The sequence below is a fragment of the Tyto alba genome, unplaced genomic scaffold (assembly GCF_018691265.1).
Source record: "Tyto alba isolate M040663 unplaced genomic scaffold, T.alba_DEE_v4.0 Super-Scaffold_8, whole genome shotgun sequence".
NCBI lineage: Eukaryota > Metazoa > Chordata > Aves > Strigiformes > Tytonidae > Tyto > Tyto alba.
In genome coordinates this window covers 22,087,181-22,111,616 of record NW_024881329.1, presented here as the reverse complement: position 1 = coordinate 22,111,616, position 24,436 = coordinate 22,087,181, and the positions used below count along the sequence as shown (strand labels likewise).

At 50.2% G+C, this 24,436-nt stretch overlaps 1 long non-coding RNA gene across 1 annotated transcript; it reads right to left on the bottom strand.

Annotated features, from left to right (window-relative positions):
* Positions 1-553: 553 nt before the first annotated feature.
* LOC116962380 lies at positions 554-24,436 on the bottom strand. Its single transcript, XR_006164646.1, has 5 exons — positions 24,187-24,436; positions 14,490-14,538; positions 9,451-9,556; positions 8,675-9,033; positions 554-910 (listed from the first exon to the last, which is right to left on the bottom strand). It is a non-coding gene; the product is annotated as an uncharacterized LOC116962380 (long non-coding RNA).

The window sequence follows — 24,436 nt, the reverse complement described above, 5'->3', positions numbered from 1 at the left end:
CACATGTGTGCTCCATCCATCACACCCATGCTCCAACCATCACATGTCTGCTCCAACCACCACGTGTGTTCCCATCATCACATGCATTCTCCATGAATTATAACCACACTCCAACCATCCCATCCATGCTCCATCACATCCATGCTCCATCCATCATGTGCATTCTCCATGAATCACAACCACACTCCAGCCATCACATGTGTGCTCCATCCATCACATGTGTGCTCTGTCCAGCCAGGCCTGGTTTAAGGAGGGCTCAGCCAAGACCTGTGCCCTGCAAAGAGAGGCTGGAGAGGTCCAGAGGATGTCAAGGGTGGTGTTGCCTCTGCACACACACCTCAGCCAGCACACCAAGGTCTTCATCTGCGTTAAAGCCCCCAGGCACGCTCTTAATGTTACCTCTCTAATAATAATATTTCATCTGCCTTATCTGATTAGGTTAGTCTCATTTGATTTTTGCAAAACACCTTTAATCACCTTGCAAATTCCCCATCATTATAAACAGAGCCACCACAAACATTTTCAGCAATTCAAGTTTTATTTTCAGCAATCCTTTTTTTTTTTTTTTTATGCAAGAAAGGCAGTTGTAAAAAAAAAAATATTTTAAAAATATGAACAAGACAGAGGCTGAGAAAACATTAACAAGGCCCTGTGCTTTCTGCTAAAGTGCCTTCATTTCATTATCATTAAATTTGCCTAGTAATTAGATTTCGGTACATGAATATTTTAAAAAAATGTAACAGACAGGCTGTCAAAAAAACCCACGACAACATCAATTCAATAATTTTTTTAGACAGAGACATTCATAAGCAATTAACACAGATTTCCTGGGTTTGGGGACTTTCTTCCTTTCTTTCCTTCCTATTTTTTTTTTTTTTTTTTTTTTTCCTTCCAGCCTCGTGTTATTCACCTGAAATCAAAAGAGAGAGAAAATCACTGTAAACATCAGCACTTCCACGTCTGCTATTTTTTCCCCCCCCGTCTGCCAACACGCTAACAGGATCCCGGTGCCATTTTTCCCTCTCGCCGGCTGCGCGGAGCCCTCGCTTAGCATGCTCCGGCGCTCCTCTCCCCCGCCTCCCACCCCAGCCTTGCTAAACACAGGCAGGCGCAAGGTTGGGTCATCCATCAGACCTCCCCACTCCTGCAGGACCAGATTAAATTAAGGTTGCATGAAGCTTCTGTCTTGATCTTCAGGCATTTCTGCTGAAAACAGTGATTTTGATCACTATTTGCATAATTGTACAGTTACGTATTCAACCGGGTCTCTAATTATACGATCTGTGTTCAACACTGCTCCAGACGAGGGGAGGCTTGCGAGGGGCATACTAAACCAGCTCTCCCCCCAGCCTGATCCTGGCTCCAGGTGAGCTCAGGTACGACCCCCCCCCCTCTTCCCACAGCTCCTCCCTGCAGGTTTGTGACCACCAAATCGCGGTGGGGACAGCCCTGTGCTTGTTCCCCCCCACCACCACCACCCTATTTGTGTGTGAGATGCACTGAGAGCGACGCCGGCCTCGGAAAAGAGGGGTTGTGGTTGGGACGCCAGTCCCAGCTCTGCAGCTACCAAAACACCCCCCCTGCAGAGCCACCACCCTCTGATTTTCGCTCAAAGGGACGCAGTCGAGGTGCAACACCCCAAGCCTCTCTCTTCCCCATGTTGCACCTTTCCAACAAGACCAAAAGGTAGATGGAAAACAGCGTAGTCCCAAATTTCCCCCATTTTTTCCCTCCTCAGCAGTCCCAGAAGAACCTCACATACCGGAAAGAAATCCAGCCTGGGGGCTGTTTGCTGGGACGATTCAAGATCTGAGCAATTTTGGAGGTGGGGGTAGCACGAGGTGGGTTCAGTCCGTGCCTGGAACCAGCACAGACCCCAGACTGAATTTCCCATACGACTGACACGGTGCCACCGACCCCACGGAGATGCCCGGGAAGGAGCTGGTTGCTCACGATCGGCTTCTTGCACTTGCAGGGGGAGGCAAGTTCCTGCTCCCTCCTGAACCCTTCACTTGGAAAGAACCAACATCTGGAGGGATTCTATTTCAGCCAGAGCTTCCAAAGTTCCTGGGTTTAGTCCTAAATCAGAACCAAACACTTGAAATACTCTAGAAAAAGGGTGTCTTTCCTCTGCACATCCCAAGTCCTTCAGAAATCAAGTCCTTATTTTAACTGAGCCCTCGAAAGCCTGGCCAGACCCCAGCGTTATGTCTGTGCTCTCCTACAAGAGTAAGTACATTTGGCCGTAAGCTCCACTTGGGACAGCTCAGGGTTATTGCAGACAGGTAGCCAAAAAGATCTTTGCAGGTCTTAAAGAGCGTGCGTGAGAGCTAATAAGTGTGTTGGGAAGAGAAAACAATAACAAAAATCCCCCCCAAAGCCCAATTATTTGACCTAAACATACACGGGTGTTAAAAATCTATGTCTGTTGTTTTTACTATTGCTATCATCATGATCATCATCTCTGGCAAATTAAGAATACACAAAACAGCCACACACAAAGAAAATCCTAGACCTCAACTCAGGTCATGCCTTCCTAAAATCTCCTTTGCAAGGTTTTATCGGCAAGAGCAGGGAGTAGAAGCAGTTGGTACAAGCAGCTGAAAGACCAAATCAAAAGCATGTGAGCAGATTAAAGAATCAATCTCTCCGTTTGATGCAGAGGAAATCCCACTAATTATAAAGAAGGGGCTTATTTCCTGGAGTCACTCTGTTTGAAGTCATCAAAACTAGTAATACTTAATTACTCTACTTTATGGAATATATAACATCGAGCCCCTTCTCCCCCTTGCCAGTTCTCTGATGCCATCGTTGATGCTTGGGGTTCCAGGGGGTTATGGTGATGTTCCTCCTGTACCTGTGCACTTATTTATTCAAATGAAGCCCTTAACAGCCCTTGCATGAGCCTGCGGGGAAGCATTTAAACGTGCTTTAAAAGGAGGTTATAATGAAAAAAAAAAAAAAAAAAAAAATCCAGAGTGATTTAGCCATGCAAGCTACCTGGCTATTATTGCAAGCGTGTGTGCATTGTGTGCATGCTGTGCCAGCAAACACCTTCAAAATCAGGTATTTAGAATTAAACCAAAGTGAAGGTATTTGCCTCATCCTAATCCTTGTAAAGGGAAGGGGACTGGCAGGGGTTTTAGTGAAACACGGCCTCCACAAGCCCTTAAGTAGCCCTTAGGACCCTGCTGAGCAATCTCTGAATGCCCAACCAAGAGAAGCGTGAGCTGCCAGCTCTTGCTTTATGGGCTCATCTAGATTACGTCCATAGATAGGAAAAAAAAAATACATTCAGGTATTTTGAGGAAAAGAAAGACTGACAGGTAGGCACGGGATCTTCTCAGAAGTGGTACAGAGATATTTAATATCAAGGACTGTCTGATTTTCCTCATCTCTCTAGGTGGCTGTAGGGTAAACCAGGTTCAGGACATGCTTTGCTCAAGGGCCAGCAACTGCCAGTCTCATAAAACACCACGTTAAATCTCCAGTTTCTGGAGCCAGGTGATTAACATGGAGGGGAATCATAGCTTTCATTTTAAAAAAATAGCAATAACCATATTTTTACAGGTCGAGAGAAACCTTGGAAAATGTGACCCAAGAGATTCAGGCAGGGAAAGGCAAGTAAGTTAATTTTCATTAAGTCTTGCCATTCTCGATGCAATCTCAAGGGGAGCTGAACCCTCCCGGGTGCATCCCTGGCACTGGAGCTGCTCCCAGGGCCTGATCCTCAAGCAAAGCCATCCCTGGCAAGGGAGCAAAACCCTCTCCCAGGATGAGATTAGGCTCTCTAAGCCAACCACTCTTCTAAAGGCAACCTCCAGGGAGCAGGTTTCACGCAGAGCTGCCCATTTCCATGGCTGGGGAGCACCAGGACAACCCAGGTTTGGGTTTGACTTGCTCAACCCTGGCTGGTTGTGAGACTTTTTCCAAATCGCTCTCTTTTCCCAACTAAACTGGTAAATTTTGGAGGGGAGAGACAGGAGCACACCTCTTCCTTCATCACCACCTACACCCACCCACCTGGGTCTACGGGTGCTACACAGACATCACTACCACTAGTAGCGATAATAAACCTTGCTGCTCTGTCCTGGAGTTTCTCCCAAATAACTGAGTGCAGCTGGGGGAGCCCACGGGAGACGTGGAGTTATGTGCCGCTGTTTGAAATTCTGCACATACCAATCCACGTCGGGAACGTCCCAGGAATGCTGCTGTGGAGTCATGAGGCTTCGCAGCCAGAAACTGGGGGTGAAAAGGGTATTTTTTCCTAAGACGGAAAGGGAAGAAATCTGCTAAGCCGAGGTTTGACCTGACTGGGAAATGCAACTGGGCTCCACACTGGTTCGGCTGGCCTGAAAAATCCCTTTTAAGATGCCTGAGCTTTGTGAAAGCACCAAGCTGGACCACATCTCTCGAAACCCCTCTGCCTGTAGAAGGACCCTTGCGATTTTGCTGCTGGTGGGAGAGCGGGTGAGTGCCATGCTCAGCAGCATCCTCACCGCGGGGCAGGGGTCGGCATCTCGCTGCTCCCCTGCTCTCGGCTCTGCCCTTCCTTGGTGCTTTTTTTGCAGATTCAGGTCCCAGAAACACTCCAGCGCTGCTGGGCTGTGCGGGAGGATGGACGTGCAGCGTGGCATCCGCACAGACCTGGGGGGATGACAGCTCAGTTTCCAGCCCAGTGACACATCTGCTGTGTCCCCAGTACTGCCTGGCCCCGCCGAGATTTTCTCTGCTTGGGGTTCTCCTTTTGAGAGCGAGCATCCACCTGGAGAGGGACAGTTCGGAGCTCTCTTTGCTGCATCTTTTGCATGCTTGCATAACATGAATCACAATTATATTTCCCTGAGCAACACAGGGAGCATTCCAGGATTTAGCCCCTTGCAGGTGATGGGAATAGTTCGAGCTGGACCTGAAATAAAACGTGCACAGCTCGGTCCCTCTGGAACTGAGAAAAACCCAAGATGAGCCTATCACAGAGAATTTTTCGCCTCGCCTCTTCAGCTCTGAGGTATCAGAGGAAAAGAAGGATCCGCTGCGAGGTGAACATCCCCATCTTTGCTGGCTGGTAGGAGAGCAGCAAGAAAGGAATTGGATTTTATCCAAAGAGGCTTTCTAGGGCTGGAGATCTTCCCCGCACTCTGTCATGGGCACAGGCAGCAGCGAGGAGCAGACCCGGGTCTGAGCTCCAGGTCTCTGACAACCTGCTGCGAGTGGGAAGGAGCCGGGGCCGCAACCCCCTGCTGCCCGAGGGACAGGCCCTGGGCAGACAGACAGACTTAAACCCCCGCCTGGTTCTAGCCCTGTCCTACAGCAGAGCTCCACGCGCTGCTCCTGGCAGCAGAACACAAACTAAAGTTTTGGGGGCTGCTTCTTTGCTCGCTGCCCTGAGGCCACAAGTGATGGACGTTTTCCCCGTGCAACCTCAAAAAGGGATGCAGGCTCAAGCAGAGGGGATTTCTGTCCCTAAAAAAGAAACACACCCACCACACCTAAACCTTTCTACAAGTTAAGGACGGGGGCTTAAATGCCCTGCTCGGAGGGGTGCGGGAAGGGGGTCCCCGTTGATTCTCTCCGGAGGAAGGGGCGAGCAGGTCCCCGTCACCGCTGTCGAGCGAGGACCTCGCCGCAGCCCGGCCGAGGTCTGTTTGTCACTTTTCCTTCATTATTTGCAGTTTGTACACAGGCGTCATTAGGGATTCATTCGGTTTCCCTAGCAGCAGGCATTAGTCTGGCTTCCCTTTCCCCCTTCTCTCGCCAGCGCCCTTTATTTTTAGTGTCTTATTTACAGTTTGACAGAGTAACTGTAACCCTTGCAAGCTACTCCAGCGGCTTTAATCGGGGGAATAATGGGTCCTGTCTGGCGATGAATAGAATTTAGGGGACAGATTGTTCCACACTCGCCCGGTGGGGTAATTTATTTATGTGCGCACTTGTCAGGAGGAGAAAGGGACGGGGGATCTGTATGCGCCGAGGACACTGCCGGCGCTGAAAGGGAAGGGAGAATGGAGCCAAACGCCCCAGATCCCGCTGCCCCCCCACTCCGGCAGCTGAATGCCACCGGTGGCCGTGAACTTGGAAGGGCCGAAAGCCCCATTCCCAGGCCCTCGGCACGTCAGCGGGGCCACCGAGCGGCTGGGCTGCCGGCAGCGGGGCTCGGGGCTCCAGATGGGTCCGGCCGCGGCGGGCAGCCCTCCCCGGCACTGCCCCGCATAGCCGCGGCGCGGGGAGCACGTCCCATAGCAACGGTACAGTAGCAGGAGCACAGCGGGGGTCTGGGAAGAGAGGCAAAGCCCTCGGAAAAATACAGGATGGGTCCAGACAATGGCCCTCTCTCATATCATAAATTACACGGCGGCGACAAAAGGGGACGGATCCTGCCCTCTCCCCCGCGCTCCCACAGCCGGCGTGGTTGCTGGGTGCTGGCGGGCATCCCCTGGGCGTGGGGACGGTGGTGGCATTGCACCTCCCAGCCTGTGGCATCGCCTTCACCTTTTCCCTGTCCCCTGAAGCACATCTCCTTCGTTCCGCAGCATCCCTGCTTTCTGCCCCAAACCGCTGCCTGGGCACCGGGGCCGTCCATCGCACCGTGCCTGGGGTCTCTCAGCCGTGTTACCAGTGCCCAGGAGTGGGGAGAAACAGCTCCTTGGGTGGAGGTGGGATGTTTTCTCCATCTTCTGCTCTTCAGGGAAAAGGACCATTTTGCTCCTTTTTCCTCTCTGTGGCTCGAGGCCGGGGGCATTTTGCAGCTAGAGCTGATGGTGGCAACGTCTCAGCTCAGCTTCTCCCACGAGCTTTTACCCAGTGCTGGTTGGGGCCGGACCAGGCTCCATCGCTGCCATCCCTGCGTTCCCATGCAAAGCAGGACAGCGGGATCCACCAAGGGCCAGGGACACCTCAGCCAGGCCATGGTCCCCCTTAACAGAGAGGGTTCATCCCGCAGACACCCCAGGAAGAGGCAGGACAGACGTGCAGGGGGTCCCTTTGCACCCTCAACTGCCAGGAAGCACCAGGCTAAAAGAGGAGGGGGACTCAGGCTGAGCCCACCGAGACCCAGACATGGAGGTGCTGAAGCTCCATCACAATTTGTTGCTATATCCCTTAAATGTCTCGCCGCTGGGCCTGGCTCTCACCTATGCTTGGTAACTTTGCTTTCCAAAAAAGCCTTAAAATTAGCATGTCATTACACTTTCTCCCCAAAACTCTCATCACTGTTAACAGCAGCCATGTCGGTACAGAGCATCTCTCTGTTCCTGGGGTTTTACCCGTTTACTGATGTACTGGGAGAGATGTTTAGAGCTGGGTGAGCTGTGGGAGTCTGAGCATGGGCAAACATCCAAGCAAGCACCCAGACCCGCCTCACCCATCCCAGGTTCCTTTCCCGCAGGTGAGGATGCTACAAGGACCACGGTTTCTGGCTACATTAGACCTCAAACCATGCGAGCAGCGAGCAAGCGGATGGCACAGGAGGACTAAACCAGACAGAAAGCACCAAGAAGTCATCTCCAGGCCATGGTGCAGAGAAGTGCAAAGTCTTCTCTGGGTCTCCCTGAGCTGGAGAACAGCCCGTGTGATGCTCCCGGCACCGCTCCGCTGTCTCCCTGGGCCCAGAGGTGATCCTGGTTGCTCCGGGAGCAGAGATCTGGCCGATGGCCCCCACAGCCTGGTCCAGCGGCCGCCGAGAGCTCTGAGCCAGGACGAGCGCCTGGGTGTGCCGGAGCAGGGCTGCCCATCCAGCTCTGGCGAGGTGGGGACGACGTCTGCCCGGACACACAGACAGCACCTCGCTCCCGGCGCCCTCCACCAACTCGCGGCTGAGGGACACGCTCAGACCAAGGGCCAGTTTCAGGGGAGACCTTCCCCCTTGGCAGAGGGAGCAAGACCTCTCCTTGCTCGGCTGAACTCAAGCCAAGGCAAGAGTCCTTGCTTACACTTAAAAAAAAAAAAATCAAGAAAAAGGTCTTTGCACCAGAAACCCGTAGGGCTTTCGCTGCTTCGTGCCACGGGCGAGCGCTCCGGCGGGTGCGGGCAGCCCGGCTGCCGGGGGTCAAGGGCAGCCCCTGCACCTCTCCATCCCACCGCGAGAGGAGAGCGGTGACAATCAGCAGCGAAACCTGCGGCACCACGGCGTCGGGCCTGGGGGGGGAAACCCCCTCGTCCGGGTACAATGACTGTCTATTCTGCTGATCACAAGCCTAATCCTCTTTGGTTTTTAATTGGCATTTGGGCTAAGCTGATTTAAACCTCTTCACCTTGTTGGGTCCCCCCCTCCCCACTTCTTTCTTTTCTTTTTTTTTTTTTTTTTTTTTTTTTTTTTTTGACCAAATAACAACGCTGCCATCACCAAGTCCCCGGCACAATGACATCTTTGTACGAGGGCGAGAGGAGAGGAAAGGGGAAGGGAGGGGGAGAAGGGAAATGTGCTGAACCCACTCGGAAACAATGCGGAGTTTGTGATTCAGACTTGACCACTGGCAAAGGACCCGCTTCAGCTGCGCCTCGTTAATAAATGCACTGTCCCTTCCCAGCCCCTCTCCCCCTGCCCATCACCTCTGCCTCAGGCCAGCTGCCCACTGGCACGGGCTCTACCTGCAAACCCCATCCCTCGATGGTTGTGGCATCCCCGCGCCCCGATGCGACCCGCCGGAGCGGTACCCACATCCCACCCTGGTCTCACCAGCGAGCTGCCCACGGGGCGATGCGCAGCGGCGGGATGGGGACATCCTGGTGTCCTCTCCACCCCATCCGTCCCCAAAGAGGTGCTGGTGTCCCCGTGCTGGCCTGCAGCCCCGAGCAGCCTGGGTGGATGCTGGTGCAAATCGCGATCTACGTCGTGCTCCAGGCCAGGGTCTGCTGGCAGGAGGAGGAAGAGGAGGGTGTGGGATCAGCCATGGTGAGGGGCTTCTGCTGAGGGTCCCACAAGACAGGTCCTGCTGGCAGCTCCTGCATGGCCAGGCTCTCGCGGCTTTTGGAGGTTGTTTTTTTCTTCCATATAGCCCCCAGTCCTGGGTTCATGTTATAGTGAGCTGATCTGAGCTAAAAACAAAAGCAACAGAAACACCTTTATTACTCTCTTTCCATCTAAAAGACAAAAAACCCTCAAAAGGACCCCAAAAGGAGCCCTTTATTCCTGCAGGGGGGGAAGATACCTCTCACGGGGTTTGAGGATTACAAGCTAACAAACCTGAGATAACAGAAATTAAATATAGAACAAAAATCCCCAATTGTTTGAGACTTTGGGCCAAGTAGACAGTGAGGAAGGTTCTGGTGATCACAGAGATTTTTGGCCCTTCTTTTTCCCCATCATATGGTCACTGGGGTCTCGCACCAGTCCCCGAGTATTTGCTATAGGGACACTCAGCCCATCCGGGTGGTGTGCTGGTGCTAGAGAGTGCCCAGTTTAAGAGCTTATGGAAAGCCTTTAAAAATCAATCAATCGATCAATCCACTTACCAGGAAATTCCCTGCAAACTTTCACCAGGGCCAGAGACCTGCGATTCGCCAGCCAGAAAATGAGCAGAGCATCACGGGGGGGGTGAACGTGGGTGAACGCTCCTCCCTGACAGGAGAGAGAGAAAAGAGGATGGGAGCGCGTTAAATGTCAGCCCTGTCCCCCTCTGGCTGGATTACACCAGAACAGGGAGATTACGGCCACGTTTCTGGCAGAAAAGGGGAAGGAGGAAGAGAGAAGCCAGTTGGGAAACTCGCAGCGTCCTTGCGCGTTTCCAAAACCGCGCCAGGAGGGGAAGCGTCAGGGAGCCGCGTCGAGGGAAACCGGCGGCCGACCGAGGAGCCCCGTGACCTCAACCCCGGCGCTCGGCGGGGTTTTCCCCTTGTTGCTGCAGTAGGAACCACGGGGGAGAGCTCCGGCACCGGCACCGGCACCGGCACCGGCACCGCCTAAAAATAACAAAACCGAGCAGCCGCGCCCCTCGTGCTGCCAGCCACCGCTCCGTATTGCTTTGGAGCACGCTTACAGAATTATTTTTTATTTTAGCACTATATTAATAGTCACTTTATATATTTTTCATCTGTATAAGCTCTACTTTCATCCACGGCTATTCACAGGCTACACACCGATTTAAACGCCCAGTGCAGAATTTACTTGGCTTGTTTAACACAGGAAGGCACTTGGGCCAGAGAAAGAGTCTTTTCTCCTGCCCATTAGTCCCATAAATCATGGATAACACTACAGAAATCAGAGAGACAATCCGATTCTGTGGAAATGAAGTGATGAAGAGCAAAGAGTGGCACTGGTGGGAGCAGAGCAGGGATGCCCAGACCAGTCTTCTCCTTCCAACCCCACTTCCAGTGTGCTTCATCCCAGGGTAAGAATGAGAAAAAAGATAAAAATGAAAAATAAAAATCCCCCCAGCACGGACCAAAGGTTATAAATAAAAGCAGTGAGAAATCAACTAAGTAGATGCAGCTTAGCCAAATCGCTAAGAGCCTTACTGCATTTTTGGAAGCTTTAAGAAAGTATTTCCCATTCCTGAATGAGCAAGTTTGGCCGGCGGAGGGGAGTGTGGGGTGCGCACCCTTCGCAGCTCGGGCCGGGGACACCCTGTGACCCCGCTCTGCTTCGGGTTCGGAGCGTCACCATCCCCGGGGACAGTGGCCAAGGCCACCAAAAGGGATCTGATGGTGACACTTCCCCATCCCTTCCCACCTTTCAGACCCCACCAGGGACCAGGATTGAGCCGAGCAGCGTTTCCCCGCGGGGATGACCCCAGCCAGGCACGGCTGGGGCTCCGACACCAGCCCACCAGGAAAAAAAAAAAAAAAAAAAAAAAAAAAAAGTAGTGATTTATTTTCCTTCTAAGGATAAATTTCTGCTTATTTTTAATCTGCTTTCAAAATTCCCATTGCACCAGGGTTAAACTCGCTTGGTGTATTTAGGCTTTTCAGTTTCTAGGTCTCATGGCAACAGAGGGATGGGGAGAAATTAAAAAGAACAACAAACCCAGCCTCATGTAACCACAAGCCTCTCACAACGGGATCTTCAGATAAAAACACCCCAAAATATTTCAAGTGCTGTAATAAAATTAATCAGTTCACACCCCACCAGGTTGTATGTTGTATAAAGTGAGTTTTCCCCTCTCATATTCACCTTAGTGCAATAACTTTGTACCCACAAATCATCTGGGCCAGGTGAAGCCTCTCACGCCTCTGCCCATCACGCACAAGGACGGGGTGAATAAACTCGTTTCACGTTGATTTTTCCCCACCCTCTCCTAAAGAGCTATGAAATGGTCTCAACAACCGAAAAATTAAATTTTATAGTCCAAAAAACGGGGAAAAAAATAAATTAAACAGCTGTTTCCCTAATACTATTGCAATACACAAAAAAATAAATGTCATCTATTGAGACTAGGAAAAAATTCTGCAGCCGAGCCTCAAAACCCACAATATCCCCATGTGGTGTGGAGGTCATTTTAAACTATAATTAAAAAAAAAAAAAAAAAAAAAAAAAAAGCAACAATCTGGTAAAAAAGACTGTACACTCGCCTTCAGTACCATCCCTGCTGTGAAAACTGAAGATGAAACAAAAGGAGGTTGATTTTTGGGTGTGGGTTGGTGCTTTGCGCGTGGCCCGGGGTTGGGGGGAGTGGGGGGGTGTTTCGTGGCCACGACGCCCCGTGCCAAGACCATCGCCGGCGGGAAAAGGAAAATCCCCACGGCCGAGGCCGGGACGAGCACCCCACGGAGCCCAAGGCCGCGGCGAGGCCGTGGTACCTGGGGTGCTGCGGGCAGGATCCATCCCCGGCCCCGTCCCCGGGATGCTGCGGGGATGCAGCCGACCGCGTGGCGAGGACCAGGGGGGGAAGAGAATCGGCCATTTTACACGTCAGCTGCCTAAAATGGTGGCTCCCACCTTTTTTTTTTTTTCCCCCTTTCTGCTACCGTTTCAGCACGCATGCACCCGCGGGGAGGGGAGGGAGAGGGGCCGCAGCCCCCCGCGCGTGAGGGCGCCGGGAACAGGAGCCAAGATGGAATTAGAGGGAGAAATTAAAGGAGGGGAAGGGGGGGAGAGGGAAAGGATGCGCTTCGCCTCGACACGGCCTATCTGCCGTTGGCTTTTGTGCGTCCTGCGGAAGGGAGAGGCAGGAAGGCATCGAGGGGGGGAAAAAAATGGGGGGAAAGAAGGGGGAAAAAAAAGAGCATTTGGGCGAGGATGGCGAGGAGCAGGGATGCGCGTGGGGTGCGGGGAAAAAAAATCTTCCCTTCTTTCTTCGCCGACCCCCCTTCGCCCTCCCCGCAATCCCGCTTTGACTTTTCCCACAGAAGTAGCCAACCTCCAAGAATGCAAATGACATTCATTATGCAAATGCATGCAAATCAGGTTTAACTATCGGAAGAAGGGCTCGGAATTTCTAATGGGTTAACTCTTTCGCGCATGACCAGGATAACAAGAGCCCCGTGTCTTCCTTGGGGCTTTGTGTTTCCCCGTCCATCCCTGAGCACCCCGACCTGCACCCCTCAGTGGGCGCCCCGTGGTCCCTGGGGAGGGAGTCGGGTGGAACAAAGCACCAGAAAAAAAAAAATCCCAACAACAAAAAAAAAAAAAAAAAAAAAAAAATTGGTGTGGGAGCGGCTGCCCCTTCGTTAAACGCGCTGGCAGGAGACAAAGCAGGCTTAAATGCAGAATTGGAAAAAAGAGAAAGGAAAACAAAAACAAAAAGAAAATTAAAAAGGAAAACAGAAAAAAAAAAAAAAGGAAAACAGAAAAAATGAAAAGGAAAGCGAAAAGAAGAATGAAAAAAAAGAAAGCGAAAGAAAGAAAAAGGAAAATAAAAAAAATAAAAAGAAAAAGGAAAAAAGAGAAAAATATTAATTCAAAAAAAGTAAAAAATAATAAAGAAAAATAAAGGAAAAGCAGGCCGCTCTCGGCAGAAGCTGGAACCCTCCCTGCGATGCATCGGCAAAAGGTTATGGAGCCACGAGGGTTCGGCTGTTTACATCCACCCCGCTCGCCGGGACGGGCACTGAGCCACCGTCTCTTCGTCTGCTAGAAAAAAAAAAAGTCACGAACCACACTGAAATCCCATGCTTCGGGGTTTTTTTTTGGCTTTTGCATTGCGGGGAAAAAAAAAAAAAAAAAAAAAAAAATGACACAGTTTCGCCCAGTGCTGGATGAGCCCGGAATCCTGCGGGCAGGGAGGGGGGGAGGAGCAGAGGGGGCACCAGGGCCCGATCCGCATCCCCCTGTCCCGCCCCGGGATGCTCCCAGCGTGTCGGAAACGTGCACGGCATCAGCACGACTCGTGGGACCGCCACCCCGCTCTTCTGAAACCTCTGGAAAAATCCCAATTCCCCCCATTCCCGCCCCCAAAACGCAAAGGCCTCGGTGCTGGGAACTGAAACAGAGAAATCCCGGGGGCATAACCCCGCACTCAGCAAACGTAGGGATTGCAGGAATTATGAATATTACAATGAGCTGCAAAGCAGAGAAATAGAGGCATTGCATAGTTCTAAATATTTTATAGCAATGCTGTTATTGATCAGCAATAGTAATGCATTTTAATATTATTGCTGTGGTTTGCCTAAGAATTATGCCTCATCTGCGCTAAAACCTCCTGATTTTTCTGTTATTTTCTATAGCTCCTTCCAATACCCACATTTTTTTTTTTTCCATCTGCTCAAAAACTCTTGTTATTTAAACTGGAAGCTGTTGGGGGCAGGAGCAATAATCTGTGCTAGGGCAAGAATTTCCCAAATTTGAGAATTTTCTCAAATTGGGAGGGGTCTGGCTAGAGACACCGTAAAAATTATTGTTTTACAGGCAGTCTGGTGTGCTCTGAAATGCATGAACCCAGAACTACTGGACAGTTATTAAAAAATAAACCTTTTTATTTCATTAATCTGCTCCCAGCCTGGTAAGGCCTCTGCAGTGTGTAAAATATTCAGCACCCGGCAAACCTCGAGGGTCAAAAAAAAAAAAAAAAAAAAGTGAGTCAGGCCCTTCCCTACTAAAAAAAAAAATGAGGGGGGGAATAAATAAATAAAATAATAATTAAAAAAAAACCCAGGATTATCAGCAATTTGGGGTTTTTTATTTGTCTTCTGGCCTCCAGCACACTGGCAGCTTGACATCTGTGAGCCTTGCTCTGCTCCCTTAATCCGCTTTCGACTCCAATTTCCAGGTTCACACATAATTCCAAAACTGGAACGGGGTGATTTTTTTTTTTTTAATATTGGAATTTTTATATTAAATAAATAAATAAATAAATAAATAAAAATGGAGGCTGAGAAAGCCAAGTCCTGTGCAGAAAAAAGGGCTGGAGGGATGTTGGTGGGTGCACCAGTGTGTGCCCAGCCGGCGAGGCTCGCACTGACAGCTACTTATTGCTAATGACTAATATGCAACATCATTATCATATCACAGTGCTGAGAAAGCAAACTTCTCTAATGCTTCCTTACGAGCACACAAATAGCATGTAAATTGTCATTTACTCTGGATGGTAACTAGTTAGGATTCACTTAGCAAATACCTGGTGTCAAAGGCATCCCTGGAGCTGCGGCAGGACGGGCTTCAGGCTGCTGCAAAGAAAACCAAGTTTGTGTTTTTAGCACGGTGCCAGCAAGGAGCACTGCAGAAATTGCTTGATTTCTTAAAACCTCCCTTGCGAGGTCACATGGAAAGGGGTTAGGCACCATTTTCAAAACTGATTTTTAGTTTATTTATTTATTTATTTATTTTCCCCGAAGAGGGCTCCTATTCATTCTCCTCTCTTTTCCTTCACCTCCCTTCTCCATCAAATTTCATTAATCACATTTATTTCAAACCGATTTGCTCTGTTTGTTCCCCATCCTTGCTGCACCTCTTTGGCCCTGGAAAGCTCCAGCATTTTTACATCCCAAAGGCACCAGGCTGCAGCCTCTGAGCACGGGGGAGAAAAAGAGGTGCTGTGGACATTTTCAGCCTCTACATCTCCACCCCATCAAAAATTCAACTTTCAAAATGTTTTAATCACTTTGCATTAGAAACCGACTGCCAAATAACACACGCTGGGAGTGTTTATCCACACAGGGGGTGGAATGGAGCCTGGCAGCTTTGACAGCAATTCCTTGTGCACAGGGCTCTGGAATATGGCTGGAAAGAAGGAAAAAAAAAAAAATAAAAGAGGGGGCAAAAAAAGAAAAAATGGCAAAGGAAACATATTTCTTGACAATAATTTCAAGCAGCTTCTCAACGAGGCCCAGGGCCTGCACGTCCCAAGAGAAGTGTGCAAGGGGAGCAAAATCCCCCGTGCAGCCGCTTTCTTCCCCATTTTTACCAGCAACCATTTAAAAAGCCACAAGCGACTGCCCAGCCTTTGCCACATGCCAGGCTCTTTTCTGCCAAAAAGCCCTGTTTTCCCCCCAAAAGTCCCATTTTCCCTCTTTGCTGGGGGGGGGGGGTCATTTCCAGGTGGGATGCTCAGCGCTGGGTTTTGCGCAGGGCTTTTCCTAAGCCTCGCTGTGGGGAAAAAACGGGCTGGGAGAAGGCACTGCTGCTCTTTGAATGAATCCAGCATCCGATCAAGAAAAATTAGCAAGGACAGGAAGAAAATATCCTGGAGAGAGACAAGTGGAAGCACCGAGTCCTCGGGATGGGACATGGGGCAGCAGCCACCCCAAACCAACCTATCCAGCAGAGAAAAGCCTTTAAAATCCCAAATGGCTGTGGCAAATCTCTTGGGTTTCCTATCATGGAGGACTTTTGTGGATTTTTTTTAAGACAGATCTGGGTTTGGGGCTATTCTAGGTAGCAGAAGGCATCCCTCCTGCATGCTCACCGGTGCCAGGATGACCCTGCACCAAACACTCGCTAAAGTACTTGCCGGGAGAATCCTGACTTTTCACCACTCCCATCAAGGACAAGAGGAAAAGAGGAATTTTGCAGTGGCGACTCAAACTGCCTCACGATAGTCGATGCTTATCACCTCTCGGGATGCAACGGGATGTGGAAGTGCCCTTAGACCATGAAGCAATTTCCCCTGGGATCACAGAAAGGATTGGGGTTTTGATTATCAGTCCGTAAAAAAGCAGGAGGCAAAGGCTCTCGATACTGTTATTTTTGGAGGCACAGGCTCCTGATACTGTTATTTTTAACCAGTTTTAATACATCTCACCATGCTCTTTTTTAAAGCCAGCTCACCAACCTTTCCAGGGCCAGATTTTTTTTTTTTTGCCAGACTCAATTTTCCAGCGCCTGGGGCTGCTGATACCCCTCCAAAAAAACCCCACAAGAAAAGAAACCACCAAGCCCACCACCCTTTTTTCTAATTTTCCCAAAGAACCGGAGGGGCGTGAGCACTCGAGAGTCAAATTTGCCCAGGACCCACGTCCCCTAAGAAAGCAGGGCTCATTCGCCTTCCACAAACTCCGCAGCGGCAACAAAAGTCCCTTTCAAGCCCTTCCAGACGCAAGTCCTTCAGCTCAATTAGTCAGGCACACAGAGACACAAAAAAGCCTCCCTTTCAGGCTAGTGGCTGGCCGTGGAGGACAAGGGCGAAGAAAGGATCTTTCTCCCACGCTTTCACTGGGTGTCATAACAAGCAGAAAGCCCTCTTACGGGGGGATTATTGGAGATAAGAGTCCAATGGAGGAGCTGGTGCAGGAGCTGGGGCTGCAGAAGTAAGGGAGGAGGGGATGGGGATGGGGTTTGGAGGTTGCAGCTCCCAAGGTCGGGTGAGCACGGCCGCTGGCGGCATCGCGCTCCATCACAAATGTTTAAAAAAAAAAAAAAAAAAAAAAAATTACGATATTCCCCCCCGCCCCGGTACACACGCGCAGAATAATCCCGGTTCTCCATGGCAACCTGCTCCGTGGCCATCCCTCGCACCGGAGGAGGGAGGCAGCTTGCCTTCACCCCGGCCTCACCGCTGGCTTGCCCTGGAAAAAACCTCGGCCGAGATGGGCGGCGGGGCCAGGCAGCACAGGCAAGGCCTCCTCTTGCTCCCTGCTTCTCCAAAAACAAGCAGTTATCTCAAGCAAGGAGCATCGAGAAGGTGCACAGCTCTGTGGCAAAGCTCTCCCTTCAGAAACCCACCCAGCCCTGCTGAGGCTCCTAGAGATGGATGGGTTTAAGATTAAACAGAACTTTCTTTTCATTAGAAAAAAAAATTAAAAAAAAAAAAAAATAAAATAAAAGCACAGAGGCTGGGTGGGTTTTGCTGATCAAAGCCAAAACAAAGGGGAAGAAGGGAGAAAATCCTCCAGAGAATGGGGTTTGTCTGCAAAATCATGAGGTGGGTCAGTGGCCCAGGGCCACCCATCCTCTGTGGTGCATGGCCAGCCCAGCGAAGCATCCCGAGCCCTCAAACCTCCCCGCAGCCAGAGGGGTCAAACCCTGCACCTCCCGGCCAAGCCCCAGCACATAGAAAAGTCCTCTGGATATCATCAGAGCCTTGCAGGATTAATCAAAGTTCCTGAGTGAATTGTGTGCCTAATTCCCATAAACAATCAAAGTTACACTCCTAATTCCCCCCACGGCTTTTCCATTGACTCCATATGTGGCTGCGGAGGCCAGTGCACTTCCAGCCTTTTTCAAAGACAAGTTTCCTCCCCCAAAACAGGGGGCACAGAGGCAAATTCAAAGCAAATGCTAGAAAATGTAGTTTTTTTTTTTCCTCCTGCTCAGCCCTGAGCCCCTGCAGATCGCCGCTGCGGGATGCCCCTACTCCCAGCACCATCGAGGAGCGGATGGCGAGAACACCCAAGTTTAGGGACGTTTTACAAGGACCAGGGAGGAGATATAAACTCTCCAGCTCAGGGACAGAAAGCTGAGAAACTCTCTCAGAATACATTATCCTATAATTGTAGGGTTTCAAGCACTTTTCTCCCAAGCAGCTGGTGCCTGCTGATGCCGGAGAAAGGTTATTTGGCCCAGATGCATTCCTGCCCGGTTCAGCCCAGGAATCCCTAAAACAATCCACTCCTATGAAATACCGTAAAAGCTGAATATTTCACTCTTACCTAAAATAGTAGGAATTTACTAAAAGCCAGAGGGGGAGGAACAGATGAAACAAAGCAGGCTCCTCAGGGAAATCTCTCCCTCCTTTCCAAAGAGCACCCAGTGCCTCCAAAAGTGTGACGAGCATCTGAGGGACCCCCTCTTCCCTCCCCGTAACTCACGCACTGATCCAGGAGCCTTTTATTTTTTCCCCTAAAGGGATGACTTTTGAGCTTCCAGCAGGCAGGAACCTGCTGAAGGTCAAATTAAACCTGGTTTACCTGCATTTACCTGAGCAATGCAAGGCCACAGGATGAGCCAACAGCCCCCACGGAGCAACACGCAAGGCTCAGGGCCAAGCCACCCCACCACAGCAATGAATACCCAGTCTTTTGCATCCCCAACACTTATTAATCAGCTGCATTTTTTTTTTTCCCTTCTAAGAGTCTGCCTTTTCTCCCTGTCCCAGAACAAGCTCAACCTCATGCCCTCTAACTGCCTGCAAAAATTCCTCGCACAAGACCAAGCAGTTAAACCCAGCAGATGCACCCAGTGTGGATGCTCCTTCCTCCTGCACCAGCATCCTGGCATTGCCCGCTTTGTCCCTGCTCTGGCAATACTAAAAGCCCTGAAAGTGGAATTAAAATGATTTTTACACCTAGCCTGGGCTGTTAAAGCTGAAGCTCAGGCCACGGCCGTCACTGCTGGGTGAGGATTACACAGCTTAGCTTTACAGTTACAGATGCCAGGTCCAAGTCTGGTCTCAGCTGTAGCACGATAAATCCTGGAGTTATACGGCAGCACGAGACTCTGATCCACTGATAACCAGAGATGGATTCAGCCAGGAGCACTGATCCAAGGCCTCCCCATTAGCCTTGCAGACTTCAGTACATAAAGACATCCCCCCCCCGGCCCCATCCTGGCCCCAGGATTCAGGGGGTCCATGGCACCGCCTGGCACAGGGCTCCTGAACCAAGATTTCCCAGCTTTTTTTCTGCAAAACTAACCATGGCCATCACAGGTTTGCAGATGGTCAGATCCTGCCTGCTCCAAAGCCCATCGGCTAGCACCCTTTCCCACTTCATTTTGCACCACAGGGGGAAAAGCGGCAAGCAGGGAGGCGTCAGGACTCACACGCACATGTCCCTTCCTATCTCTGTCCCCCCAGATCCCGCAAGGTAAGCCAGAATGCAGCCCCAGGACTATTTTTAGGGTCCTCCCCCCCCCCCCCCGCCACGCTGGCAGCACTGTCACATGAACCTGGGCCAGCAAAACCTCCCGCAGCGGCGGCGGGTGACGGGGAGAGGCGAAGCTGCCACCGCAGGCGGCGAGAGCCGCGGCTCCGCTTTCACATCCAATCACCCCGGCTGCATCTGAGCGACCTGCCCGCCGGCGAGCCGTCGCCTCCGAGGAGCCTGAAGACCACGGAGCTCATCATTTTCCTTCCAGCTGTCCCCCGCCTTGGGGCACTGCCACCCGCTTTTCCCCAGGCTGGGTGCAGGAGAGCCGTCCGGTCCCATTTGCTGGCTGCCCAGCACCACGCTTGTACCCCGGGGTGAGGAGCAGGGGAGGGGATTTGAGAAACCCCCTCTCCTTTTTCGCTCCTGCCATAGAGAGCTTGCTACTGGACATCCCAAAGCCATCGCAGGGCGTTTGCAAACCACCTTGCCAAGTGCCCTGGCAGCCGGCCCATCTGCAAAGCCACGGCGGGGACAGGGACCGGGGTCAGCACGAAGAGGCAGCTGCCCGCACCCCTCCTCTGGTCCGTGCACCGAAATGGGGGGCCCTGGGGCCCAGGGCTCAGACGGTTAATTCAGAGCATCACCCCGGCCTCCGTTCCCACACACCCGCCACTTGCTGAAATTAAAGCAGGGCCTGATCTGATTCCTATGGCGGCTTAGCGCGCCCACTCAGCCGGTTTATCATAATCCCGACATAAAAATCGTTCCCTTGAAAACGCTCAGGGGTTTTGAAGCCCTGATTGTTTGAAGAGGAAAGACTCTGTTCTCGGCACAAAGACGAGCTCCCCTCTCAGCCCCGGTCCAGGGACTGGAGGCTTCAATAAGCATTTTTGACCCCTGTAGGTACTGGTGGCAGGAAGCCTTACGCTTTCTCTTGGCATCACCCCCAAACCCAGCCTGATACGAAGTTCCTGGACTGAGCATCGCACACCCCCAGCACCCCAAAAGCAACAGAGCTTCTGCAACCGAGCCACCGCCGCCTGCCCACCCCTGCCTCAAGAGCATCTCTAAAAACCATCCCATCTCCCATGCAAATCCGGCTGTGAGAGCTTGGAGGGAGGAAACATATCTATAGTTTTCCAAAAAATATAGATCCCCACACATATATATAAATATACATCTATATCTCCTGTCTATAGGACCTCTTTGTGGTTGCACTGCAGTGCCTTTCCACACCTGCCCACCCCACAGCGCGCGGGGCCCACGGGACCGAGAGTCTGGGGAGGAAAAGGGGCAATTCATCCTCCGTGGAGACCTCAAAGGGCTTGAGCCACCAGGGCCTCCTTTTGTTTTCAGTTTAAAATTGGAAAAAGCCAGCAGAAAATTCCTTCAGCCTGGAAATGTCTGCTTTCCTCAAACACAAACAAATCCTGATTTTTTAAAAATATTTTTAAGCTATTTTTCACAGTTTGGGGCTGAGAATTTGCTAATGTTATTTGTAAAAATTACAAATGTTTTATCCTTCACAAAAAAAAAGTTAATATCCACTAGCAGCATTGAGCAACACGGGTATTTCTGCATGTTTGCCAGTCCCCGACCTGCTGTGCCGGCCGCAGCGCATCGCTCACACGATGAGAGTGGTGCAAAGGGGCTTTGGCCTCAACAGCAAAACTGATCTGCAGCATTTCTGCATCCCTGGCATAAGCATTAAAGACAGGAGCTAAAGGCAACTCAGTTGCTAGCTCTTTCCTGGATGGAAGCGATATATTGAATTAAATTAATAATTTTCAAATATTATATTTGTATAGGCTAGTTCTTCTCAGTGACTCACGGAACAACAGAAAAATTAGTATTGCGTTTGCGCCTTTTTTTTTTTTTTCCTCCAAACACACTGTTTCTAAGCATGAAAAAGAACGTGGAGAGCTAATCTCTCAATCCAGAACATGCAAGCATATCTCCTATTAACGTCTCCAGCAGTTATGTAGCCATAAGGGAGAACAGAGTAGACAGTGCTGAGTGTTAACCAGTCAAATCATAGTGTCCAAGCAAGCTTAAACGGCCACATGTAAGCTGCAATTTGGATCAACGTCATGCCAACACACTGGGCTTTCTTATTACTGGTGTACTCCAGCAACAAATTGGAGAGAAAAGGGGGAAAAAAAAAAAAAATATAAAATCAGCTGTTTGCAAGACTATTCCAGTTCATGTTCCCAAAGGCCTTCAAGAGAACCAAGCTCTCAGCCACACAACCAGTCCCGCTGCTGGGAGCGGTCACCCACCACAACAAAAATCCAAATTAAAAAGAGAATCTCCACCCGCCCGGAGAGCGAGCGGCTCTGACAGCGCCCCTGGACTCCGGGGGGGCTGAGGCAAAACTTACGGCCCCGCGACCCCCACGGGATCCACCCGACAATCTGCCCCCACCGAAGGGCAGCGAGTGGGGTGCAACTGGTTCCCGTTCTCCCTGCCAGACTGGGAGCACAGAGGGAACGGCGAAGACCTCGGGATGCTTTAGCCGTGTCCTCGAGGTGAAGGCGGGGTTCACGACCATTTCAAAAGGCCCTTTTTGCAGCAGAGAATGAGGCGCACGAGCTCCGGGCTGGGCACGGTGGGGTTTTTAACCCATCCCCTCCATCGCCAACCAGCATGGGCACCTCCTGCCCCGCCACGCACGGGCTCCCTACGTTGCGCAATTCCCCGCCGAGTTTTTTCGCCCTCGCCCCAGTTCGCATCCCCCCCCCCCCCCCTCCCCGTTCCTGCTGGTGCCTTTGTTATCCCCCAGCAAGTGACACCATCAAACATCAGCCTATGGCGGGGCCGCCTTGGCCCCGCACGGACCACGATTGGCCACCGCGGAACACCAAAAGATGATCGCACCGCAGCGCTTCCAGCCCCTGATTGGCCAAAAGGGGCTTTTTTTTTTCTCCCCCTTGAACGAAGACACCGGCCAATGGTGGGTGGCACGTGGCAGCTCACCAGCGCTCGCCCAGGAATAAAAGTCCCTCGTCCCCTGCGCGCTCGTCCCTGGGCGAGCCACCGAGGGCTTACGGGCCACCGCTCAAGTGCCGGTGTCCGCCCGCAGGCACATCCCAGTCCTGGTGGGCACCAGCTCGGCCGGCAACTGTTCTCCTCCCGGCTCGGTTTGCCTCGGAGGGGTGAAGGAGGAGAGCTCTGTGCGGTGACATCCCGCTGCCACCAAAGCCAAGGGTGTCCAACTCCATCCTATAAGTTGCTCGGGGTACGAGCATCCATGGAGGACGCTCTCTCCCCTTCCACGGACCAAGGCTCGGATGCTCTCTGGAGCCGGTCCCCTATCGCCCTGTCCTCTGTAATGTCCCCTTCCAACTGGGGACAAGCCACCAGGCCAGGAGAGCGGCACTTTGCTCTCACCCAAGGGAGGAGCAGCATCGAGGCTGGGGAATAAAACAAGAGCTTGTAAAAAGTTCCCTACGCCCCTGCCACCGCCGGCGTGGGCTGCAGGAACAGCGCCAGGAACAATAGCAGCACCTAGATGAACCTCAAAGGGAAGACAGAAAGGAGGTTTTCCTCAAGCTTTCCCCAAGCAGATCATTACAGGGTGTCAACACAAGCACTAAATTATTCTGAATTACAGGGCCATGGGTGAGGGGGAAAATGTATCTTGTTTATTAATTTAAAATCATCATATGAGTAGGATAAATCTCTCATATTACACCCAGAACTACAGCCTTTCCCTGAACAAGGTACCAGGGACAGTTTTTTATGCCTTTCTGTTTTGTGGGTTTGTTTTTTTTTTTTTTAAGAAAAAAAAAAAAAAAAAAGATCCCAATGAGCACATAAGCAAAACGAGCGGGTCCAGCACAGGTCAAAAGTCATCTCTTTCTCTACATCTCTCACAAGACAGTTTTCATCAAGTTGCAATCCTATAATTTCTCCTTTCCAAAATTAGTTCAGGTGCTGTCACTCACATTTTGTTCTTTATTACTATGATTTTTTTCCCCCCCCTTGGAATGACCATTCTGAGATTATATGTTATCTTAATCCATCACAAAACCTTTGTGTTCTTCTAAGCAACATCAAGACACCTTCCCAAATAGGTTGTTGTATTTTGCAGGTGGCATCTAAGGCAACCAGTCTGACCATTAAAAGCAAGCGGGAAGCACCCAGTTCACCTCTTTGACCCAAAATTCCCTTCTGTGGTAGAGCAGGTAAAAAAAAAAAAAAAAAAATCTCAGTTTCCATAAGGAAGAGATTGACATATGATCCAGTGAAAGGGGTAAGGACCAGCATGGATTTTCAGCAAGGATAAATTATATAAAATCAAGTTCCCCAATTAGTCTCATGTGGTTTCATACACAAATTAGATAGATAGATAGATAGATAGATAGATAGATAGATAGATAGATAGATAGATAGATAGATAGATAGATAGATAGATAGATAGATAGATAGATAGATAGATATTTTTTTAAAAAAACCCCGATCTTGGAATCTGGAGTCCATTCAAAGAAATGCTAATATACAAAGGGTTAAAAGAAGAAAGAAAGCATTTGAATAGAGGTACTAGGGAAGAAAAACAAAGAAAACTGCAAGAAACCATTTTCCAAATCACCATATCCTTCTTTCTAATCCTGATATCAAGTTATATCTGTCAGGGAAGAAAATGAAACATATAACAGATAGGGAATGGGAGGGGAAGGGGGAAAAAGAAAAAATAATAATTCAGCGCTCATATTTGCAAAACAACCATTAATAAACATTGCTCTGTTGCTGCTTTATTAAATAGATAATCCAACACAGTAATCTGTATTGATTTATGGATTCTCTGATGCTATACGACTGGTTATGCAATGAAAGTTCATCCTTGATCTGTAGTCTGTGTCCTGGATTTAACTAATTCATAATCTGATTGGAAGTTTTACTTTGTTAATTCAATTACAGTTAACAGCCGAGGAGAGAGCGGCAACATCCTTGTCTTTCTCAAGACAGACGTTTTCTTCACATGCACAGAATCAGTAAACTGTTTCTTAAAATCATAGGAGGCAAATAGGTTCTTTTTTTTTTTTGAAAAAAAAAAAAAAAAAATCCTACCTCGGGTTTTAATTCCAGTCTCAAAAAGTTGTCTTTTTTCCCCAGTTTTTTTTTTTTTTTCCGCCTCTCATTTCCTTTCTCTTCCTTTTTTTCCATTTCATTTTTTCTCTTCCTCCTCTTCCTTTTGATGAATTTCCTTTCTTCTCCACATCCTCCTCAGGCGTGTAATGGGGTTATTTTTACTTTCGGTTATCTAGCTTTATGAAGAATTGACACCACTCATACAGCTAGATAACCAAAGATAACAACC